Consider the following 10497-nt stretch of genomic DNA (forward strand, 5'->3'; position numbering starts at 1 on the left):
TCTGGACACTTTGCTCGCCAGGGCCTTTGTGAACGGAAGTCGTCGAGCAGCTGACGCCAGAAGAGCAGCGGTCGTTTTCCGATTTGTGCCTTACCGACATCGTGTAACAAGGGAAGGTTGGTGGGCAAGAGGCCGCTTCCCTTTGTGTGTGCTAATATTAACTACAAGGCAGGATGTGGCTTCCTGGACGAAGGAAGCAGTATTTTGTTGTTGAGGTATGAATTTTATGGTCAGTGTCCTGTTATTCGGATTTGTGGTACATTTATTGGCCCACCGCCCACGATGGATCGATAATTGCGGGTTAATTGTAGAAACAGTGATTTCTCCTGCTCTGCGGATTCATTGGTGGCAAAGTGGTTGAGTATAAACCTATTGTTGGGATTTTTTTTATGAGTACCAGCTTGGTTTTGGACTATTCAGGTGGGCTATTTTATTTTGGTATCCATCCGTTGCAAAGGTTTTGGTTATGCTGACAGTGTAGGTCACTGTATATTTGTAGGGTAGATACAGAACCTGGGAAGTTTTGTATGGCACATTTTTCGGTCAGTGAAGCGTAAGAGCTTGAAGTGGTACTACCGTTCGCCCCACTTGAGCCCTTTGGGGTTAATTATTGACAAATTAATTAAACGCTGTGTATGAGTGACTGTAACTTCATCTACTCCTCTGGCCATCTGACCATGTAAATACGATATTCTTGTTTTATTTCAGTCACACTTCCTAGCCTTACCCTTTCCATGAGGATGAGAGTGTGTGAGTGATATATGAGTACCTAGTGGTATTAACCGAAGATGAATTAGAGGTGGTGGACAGGAGTCAGCAAATCTTTGGATTAGGTAATGCAAAGGGGATGTTAGTAGACGTTTTCTCGTGTTCCTGAGGGTGAGTAAGGAAGCAGGCGGTGGGAGGCCTTCTTCCTCACTAGGTTTGAGTAGGAGGACACTGGGAGCAGGTTTACGCGATTTTAGTCAGTCAAATGCGGAGGGACCTCGGGAGCAAAGGAGTCTAAGGTGCGACTGCAGAAATGCTGAGACAGTTTGTAAAAAAAGTGATATTTGTTAGTAAATCTGGCTCAAAACGCGGAATTAGAAGTCGATTTATTGTAAGAGACGTCGGGAAAATTAATAATTTCTTTCATTTCATTTCAACTGAAGTAATTGAGCTTGCATGGGTCAAATGGTAATGGACAGTGCTATCTGTCAATGCGGCACCTTAAAGTTCGATAGTCATGTCTGTGAACGCCTATATTTTGTGTAGTAGAGTGTGTACTTCATTTTAACGTATGTCTCGTGAAAATTACCTTATACTTAAGTGAATTTTCTTGGTGTGTGGGACTTGGCCACATTTCGCACCAAAACTACAGAATGTAACGCACCTTCAGTGCCTGACACCAGCAATGCGAATAGGTAAGACGCCACTTGCAACCCTCTGCTGAGGAGTACTTTAACTATTTCCTTGGTTTTCTTTCTAATCGGTATGAGACACAGTGGGCAGTACCACGCGGCCGAGAGAGCACGCAATACGGCATATTCGAATCATTCCTTGTAAATTACGTCATCAGCTTCGTTATCTGGGAATTTTGGTGGACAAAATACTTTCCAGTGCACTTTCTTAACGTTTACGTTTTGTTCTTGTGGGAAGCAGGAATTTTGTAGTCAGTAGAGGCGTAATGAAGCCATAATATTGCGACTCCCTCTGCAGAACCTCTCCGTTGGGTCTACTAATTAAGTAAGCGTAGCATGTGCTTGTACAACACGTGGAGTTGAAGCGAGATTGCGGTCGAGATGAGCTGCTTCCTTCCTATTCAAATAAAATCCCTTTTTATGCCATGTAGAGTGACGCCTGTATATACAGGGTGGTCCATTGATCGTGACCGTGCCAAATATAACTCGAAATAAGCGTCAAACGAAAAAACAACATAAAACGAAACTAGTCTAACTTGGAGGGGAAAACCAGATGACGTTATGGTTGGCCCGCTAGATGGCGCTGCCATAGGTCAAACGGATAACTGCCTTCTTTTAAACAGGAACCCCATTTTTATTACTTATTCGTGTTGTACGTAAAGAAATATGAATGTTCGAGTAGGACCACTTTTCCCTTTGTGATAGATTGCGCTGTAATAGTCACAAACGTTTAAGTACGTGGTATCAGGTAACGTTCCTCTAGTGCGGACGGTATTTGCTTTGTGATACATTACCCGTGTTAAAATGGACCGTTTATCAATTGCGTAAAAGTTCGATGTCATGTTGATGTATGGCTATTGTGATCAAAAGTTTCTAATTCAGTATCTCACAATTTTCCAGTGACGTGTTATGCCTGCTCAGGAACATTACTGCCGTAATGGAGGATCCAGTTCATCGACTGGACGTCAGAACTTGTGGATTAGTGTTGTGTAGGTACTAATAGCTCTATTAGCACTGGTCCTTGGCGTTTAATGCCATGTTGCACACGTTGCCAGTTCCAGCTGATTTTTTCACACAGACATAACACACAAACGAAACAACTTCTCATAGATGACTAGCAGGTGTTACACCAGATTATAATTTTGTAGTCCTTCTTGTGTGACTTCATTCGTGGAGCCAAAGTCATAGCACCTGAGGAGTTTTTCCTTTTGTTCCACGTTTTCTTATATTTCTACACTTGTAGAATTAATGCTTCGATCTGGAAATGTGGTTACACCAAGACAAGCCACATGTGTACCTGAAACACTGGATGGTCTGCAAGGGAGTCCTCTTTTCGCTTTGATATTACATTTCTACTGCTCTGTAGTGTGAGTCATTCTTCAGTCCGGACTTATTGCCGGCCGTTGTGGCCGAGCGGTTCTAGGTGCTTCAGTCCGGAACCATGCTGCTGCTACGGTCGCAGGTCCGAATCCTGCCTCTTGCATGGATGTGTGTGATGTCCTTAGGTTAGTTAGTTTTAAGTAGTTCTGAGTCTAGGGGACCTCAGATGTTACGTCCCATAGTGCTCAGAGCCATTTGAACCATATGAACCTGACTTATTTCGGCAATGTGTATAATGAATAGTATCGAAATCAAGTTCGTTTCTCTTGGGAATCCTTAAGAGAAGTGCACACCGCAATTTAAAAAATTCGGCATTTGTAGCATGGGTAAGACGCTGAGACTATTACTGCTTTTCCTGTTTTTCAATTAATATCACGCCAGAACGTGTAAATCATCAACTGTAAGACAATAAAGGTATCTACTTTCACAAATAAATTTCTCGTGCATGCCTTACAATCCATCCCAGGAAGTTTAGGAGGGCGTGCTGAAAAGTAACTCCTCCGAATTTCTTCATCTGTTCTCAACATCGGCTGAGGTATTACATGTCATGCATTTCACTCGGTCGACTTTCTCGTTTCGCTGATGCATTTTGCAAGCTTCAGCCACTAGAGGGGTCTGATGTATAGCGTGTAACATAGTGCTGTGCAAGGCAACTATGTTGGCGCGTGAGAAATAGTGTGCTGTAATTGAGTTTCTGACTGCAGACGAGTCCGTCCACACACGCAGCACCCTCTCCTTTAGTGTGACAAACGCCGGACCTCACACGAGCACTGCGACATTTGCGACAGTTCGACGGCCTAGTTTCATTGTCATGGATTATCCTCCGTACAGTACAGTTTCGTTTTGGCCCCATCCCATTTTCATCCGTTCCCGAAACGTAAAGAAAAGCCTCCCGAGGGCTTCACTCTCACAGTGGTGAAGAACGTGGGGAGGTGAGGTTGTGAGTTCGCCAACGAGGTCCAACATTCTACAGTGACGGAATCGAAAACTGGTCTCTTGTCGGGAGAAATGTGTTCGTTGCAAGAGTGGCTATGTTGATTAATTGATACGTAGACATGAAGAAAAAGAAATGTACCATGTTAATAAAGTTTGATGTATTTAAAGCGCTTTAAGAAATTTCGACATTGCTTTTCAGCTAGCCCTTAAATTCGCAATTCCAAAAAACCTAATCTTAGCTTAACACTTGGCCATGTGGAGGCCCCGTTTATGTCGGTATTATTTCCGGCTTAGCCGTGCATAGGGTGGTCAACAGATCGTCACCGTGCCAAATACCTCACGAAATAAGCGTCAAACTAAAAAACTACAACGAACGCAACTTGTCTAGCTTGAAGGGGGAAACCAGTTGGCGCTATGTTTGGCCCACTAGATGGCGCTGCCATAGGTAAAACGGATATCAACTGCCTTCTTAAAAATAGGAACCCCCCATTTTTATTACATATTCGTGTAGTACGTAAAGAAATATGAATGCTTTAGTTGGACCACTTGTTTCGCTTTGTGGTAAATGGCGTTGTAATAGTCACAAACGTATAAGTACATGGTATCACGTATCTTTCCGCCAGTGCGGACGGTATTTTCTTTGTGATACTTTACCTGTGTTAAAATGGACCGTTTACCAATTGGGGAAAAGGTTGATACCGTGTTGATGTATGGCTATTGTGATTAAAATGCCCAACAGGCGTGTGCTATGTATGCTGCTCGATATCCTGGAAGACATCATCCAAGTGTCGGACCGTTCGCCGGATAGTTAGGTTAGTTAAGGAAAAAGAAAGTGTTTAGACACATGTGAAATGTCAGCCACGACCTGCAACATATGATGATGCCCAAGTAGGTGTTTTAGCTGGTGTCGCGGCTAATCCGCACATCAATACCAGATATATTGTGCGAGAATCGGAAATCTCAAAAACGCCGGTGTTGAGAATGCTACACCAACATCGATTGCACCTGTACCATATTTGTATACACCAGGAATTGCATGGAGACGACTTTGAACGTCGTGTACAGTCCTGCCACTGGGCACAAGAGAAATTATGGGACAATTACAGATTTTTTGCACGCGTTCTATTTAGCGACGAAGGGTCATTCACCATAAGCGGTAACGTAAACAGTCATAATATCCACTATTATGCAACGAAAAATCCATGATGGCTGCCACAAGTGGAACATCAGTGACCTTGGTGGGTTAATGTATGGTGCGGCTTTATGGGAGGAAGGATAATTGGCCCCCATTTTATCGATGGCAATCTAAATGGTGCAATGTATGCTGATTTCCTACGTAATGTTCTACCGATGTTACTACAAGATGTTTCGCTGCACGACAGAATGGCGATGTACTTTTAACATGATGGATGTCCGGCACATAGCTCGCGTGCGGTTGAAGCGGTACTGAATAGCGTATTTCATGACAGGTGGATTGGTATTCGAAGCACCATACCGTGGCCCGCACGTTCACCGGATCTGACGTCCACGGATTTCTTTCTGTGGGGAAAATAAAAGGATATTTGCTATCGTGATCCACCGACAACGCCTGACAACATGCGTCAGCGCATTGTCAATGCATGTGAAAACATGACGGGAGGCGAACTACTCGCTGTTATGAGGAATGTCGTTACACGTATTGCCAAATACATGCAAATTGACGGACATCATTTTGAGCATTTATTGCATTAATGTGGTATTTACGGGTAATCACGCTGTAACAGCACGCGTTCTCAGAAATGATAAGTTCACGGAGGTACATATATCACACTAGAACAACCGAAATAAAATGTTCAAACGTACCTACATTCTGTAATTTAATTTTAAAAAACGTACCTGTTACCAACTGTTCGTCTAAAATTGTGAGCCATATGTATGTGATTATTACAGCGCCATATATCACAAAGCGAAAAAAGTGGTCCAACTAAAACATTAATATTTCTTTACGTACTACACGAATATGTAATAAAAAAGGGGGGTTCCTATTTTTAAAAAGGCAGTTGATATCCGTTTTACCTATGGCAGCGCCATCTAGCGGGCCAACCATAGCACCAACTGGTTTCCCCCTTCAAGCTAGACGAAATGCGTTCTTTGTAGTTTTTTCGTTTGATGCTTATTTCGTGAGATATTTGGCCCAGTCACTGTCAATGGACCGCCCTGTATAGTAGCAGACCAGATAGTCCTTATCTTTTGTTAAATTGAGCCTGTGACTAAAGGAACATATCATATCATCAAAAGAGTGTTGCTCTTCGCTCTGGTAAATGTTCCTTTTGAATTTGGAATTAATGCCCAGAGAATGGTGGATTTACCTTGTACTTGGAAAAATAGATAATACCATCTTGCAGCTCAATCAGCCTTCGTGGTGTAAGTGAGTATCGCCAACTATAGCCACACTGAGCGTATTTAAATTGATTGATTATAGAAAAGGGTAAAGTAATAGTGCTGAATGATAAATAGTGCAAGTGCTATCTGTAAGACGTTAGATTATTTCACAAATGATTAAAATGCGCGGGAGTCGTGTTTTTCGCCCACTCTGAACCCAATGCTGTGGCACATGACAGAGAACCAGGAAAGCGTCGTCCCTTGTGCAGGAAGAGAATTTTTTATTAAAGAGTAATAGTCTCTACAGTTGCTGATAAAGATTACATCCATTGGAGCTTTTCTATTTTCATCTGCCACAGCAGATGATCAGAGCTACATAACAGTTACCTTTCATTATTAGTGACCACAGTGTAACAGTGAGCAAAATGACGATTACCAAAAGTTAACAGAACCGTAAATATAGTACTCCAGGGTAACTATACAATTATTATTCGATTGAGTCTAATTCATCATGAAATAGAAACACTGCTCATAGTACTTCAGCACCTTATTGTTTGCATATTTTGTGTATACTTAAGGTATTAATTTATGATATAATTTTATACTTAAGGTCTATGATTTAATAATTTTTTTATAATTTTTAATAATTCTTTTTTTAAACATTTACTATGAGATAATTTACTTCATTATATAACATATTTTATTAAGATTTGCGTCATTAATGAAAGTGATTTCTAGTGTTGTTTGTACATTTTAAAAGTATTTTGTAACAACAAAATCCAGGCTATAGTTATACATTTAACGATAACTCAGGCCAACGAAAAATACTTTTGAAAAACTTTTTTACTTTGTTGGCTGATATTTATAGTTTTTTATGATCTGAATCCAAATCTAGCCTTAGTTTCTTTGAATCGCCCATACTTTTCGAGTAACATGCTTTTTATTAAATTGTATGCAGTATAAAAAGCAATTGCTATACAGTTAATGGGGAAATTAATGAAACCCTTTGTTACAACATAAGCATGGTTTGTATTTACAGTAAGCTACTTAAAACAATGATGAGTGTTAATAGAGGCTTCACTTGTCAGCTGGAATTGGTTTGTATTTTCTTTATCTTTTTTCTTTCAAGCTTCTTGCGAAATTTTTTCTACAATGAGTCACTTTCTGAACTTCTCAGTGAAGTGACCAACAGTAGTCCACCATCATGCTGGTGTTCCAGCGGCCTTGGTAGCGTTTTTCCATCACTTTAATCTACTGGTGAAAACACTCTCCTTGCTCCTCACTAACATCTCCCATGTTGTCTGGGAAGTAATCAAGGTGACTGTTCAAAAAGTGAACTTTCAGGCTCATTAAGCATCCTAAAGTTTTAAACTTCTTTGACATTGTAGCTATAGTAGAAACATATTCAGGCTATTTTTCGTGTCCTAATAATTTTGTAACGATGCGCTTGAATGATAGCCATGCTTCTTTCTCATTTAAGGTCATTGTGTATTCAAAGTTAGCGTCAAACATCAATTTTCTAATGTCAGGTCCGACAAAGACGCCTTCTTTTAGTTTAACTTCAGAAAGGTGTGGAGGCTTGTGGCAGAGATACTTAAAACATGGTCCATCTCTAGGCAAAGCCTTTCCTAAAACTTTCATTAGGCCTAACTTTATATGTAGAGGTGTTAGGAGGAAGTTTTTTGGATCTACATGGTTTTTACATAGGAAGTTCTTCTCACCAGATTTTTTAAAGACACTCTCACAGGCCAGTTCTTTCTGCACCAATGTTGATTCCTAGCCCTACTGTCCTATTCACACAAGAAACATGAAAATTTGGTAAAGCTACCTTGCCGACCAAGGAGCATGCACGTGACTTTTATATCACCACATATCATCCAACCATGAGCAGAATAGCTTATTTTATTTAGCATTATTTATAGGTTTTCATAGCTTTCTTTCATATGTACAGAATGCCCAACAGGTATAGATGCATACATGTTACCATTGTATAATAAAACAGCCTTTAAACTAGTTTTGGATGAATCAATAAACAGCCTCCAGTCTTCCTTTTTGTATTCAATACCAAACTCATTTATCAGACCGGGAATGTCTGAGCAGTACACTAAATCAACTTCTTGTTGAAAAAACTTGGAAAATTGCTGCTCTCTCTTTCTATATATGTATATGCTGGTTCCAATAAGTTCTTTTATTTTAATCTAGAGCAATTAAGCTTTTTCTTTCATTAAACCCAGATCCCTAACCAAATCGTTAAACTCGGTATGAGGAAACAATTTGGGCTCTAGACTTTCTATATTACAATGGATTTCGTCATCACCTGGTTCATGTAAATCAGATTGTACATCAGAAAACACTTCTGTTGGAATAGAACTTATATCATGTGGTGGTACAGGAACTGGCAAACCTACACCATACCCTATTGGTTGGATGGTGGATGGAAGGTTAGCGTAGTTTATCACCTTCTTGTTTTTTGATTTATGACCAGTAATTTCAACACTGCAAAAGTAGCAATCATTAGAATGATTTCTTATCTCCCTCCATCTCATAGGAGCAGCAAATGTAAAGGCTTTTTTCTTCTTTTTGGACCAATTTCTCAGATCTTCAACGCACACATGACATACCTTATGCAGCGCCCAAGATTTATCTTGATCACAAAGTTTAGATCCACAGTATATAGATAAACCTTTTTCACGAAGTCTGTAATGTTTCTTTGGTGTTTTTTAATGACAAATAATTCTCCACAAATATAACAAAAACTGTCAGCAGAGTTTTTACAGCCCCTATTACACACTGTACTGAGCACATGTGCAGGAAATGGGAAGGTGAAGTTTGGCTGATGGTAAATAAAAGACCATCGGCTAACACAAAAATAGAATCGACTGTTTTTGCAAGCAAATGTTTTTCAGCAGTGTTACCAACGTCATCTACATTCATTACACTATCTGTTTAAAAAATTTGAAATATATAAAAGCTGTTAAGTTCCTTAAAAAATTGCTTAATTTAATAAATTTAACTGTAAAATGTTACGAAATGGTGAGTGATACAGTTTTTTAAGTGTCATATTTGGACTTCCCACCCTAAAAAACTTTTCCATCATTGGCCGGTGTAATTAAAAGAGAACTATTTGTTTTTTCTGTTTATACAGATGAACAATTGACCACTGCCAATAACCTGCCTGAGGGAGGACACAAACATCCGGCAATCAGTGACATGGCACCTCTAACCATGTGGCCACGCCGCACAGCTCTGAAGTGTGAAAGACTCATTGCCTGCAGCTATGGTCGCTTGTATCGACGGGGTTCTAAAAATTTTCTAAAAATTTTCGGAAAAAATATTCCAGCTTAACACTTGATAAAAGATGACTGTGTAATTTACATCAACAGAGACGCCTACATTTCAGTTAACGTAACTGTAAGTCACTCGTTAGACTTACGCCGGCAATTGGAATTACATACTTGATTTATGGCCAAAGTAGGGAATTTTAATTCTTATAAATTTTCATTATCACGTCATCTGTATGTAACTACCTGACATGTCACATTTCGTGTCCAGTGTTATGGACTATGGGCTGCTGAACTCAGTTGACCTATGTGCTGTCATAAGAGCAGCTTTAACTGTTTGAATGATGATAGTGTGATGGCAAAAAGTGTATTTGGCAATATTGCGAATTCCGAAATTTCACGCTTGTTAACTTTCACTTCTGACTGTACTATTGCTTCTTGTGGCTTCATCTGAGAAAAGAGGATCTGTAGCTTATATTTAATCATAGACTGTTTGACTATATCGAAAATCTACTGTTCAGTTTTGTAAGTTTTGAGGAGGGTTACCTTAGATAGCCTTTATATTAAACTTTGTACGATAGTCTGTAATTACTATTTGAAAATCAATAGAAATGTCCTGTCTGACAACTGTATTTTGTTGTTTATTGTAGTAAATTATCGAGGAATGTTCTTTCTACCAGCACAATAATTTCCTGAAGTATTGCAAGCAGCAAAAGTTTTTGTTATTTTAGAGTGAAGTGGCATTCATGTCTCCTGCGTTGAGATTTGTGGTTGATTGTCTGCACAGACTGTTAACACTGCTTCATCAGCCTACACAGTTCGAGTTGTAGATCTGTAGACTTCTGTGTGTGGCTGTGATCACGTTGTGGGCAGCAGCAAATTGTCTGACCGAAGTTATTGCGCAGCAGGTTGCGTGGCGGTCCTGCAGGAGCTGTCCTGATGTGACGTCATCCTGAGGGAAATGCACTGAGGGCTGTGGGGAATATGGAAAGCTGGCAACCTTGCTGTATCACCCGGTTATATGAGAGTGAAGGTGCATTTTCCCTGAGAGAAGGTACTTTTTTTTTTTTTTTGTAACAGCACCATTGAAAATGTGGGAAAGAAATGATTAAAGGTGGTTCTTCTATTCTCTTTAACTA

This window comes from Schistocerca serialis, chromosome 11 (genome assembly GCF_023864345.2).
Source record: "Schistocerca serialis cubense isolate TAMUIC-IGC-003099 chromosome 11, iqSchSeri2.2, whole genome shotgun sequence".
NCBI lineage: Eukaryota > Metazoa > Arthropoda > Insecta > Orthoptera > Acrididae > Schistocerca > Schistocerca serialis.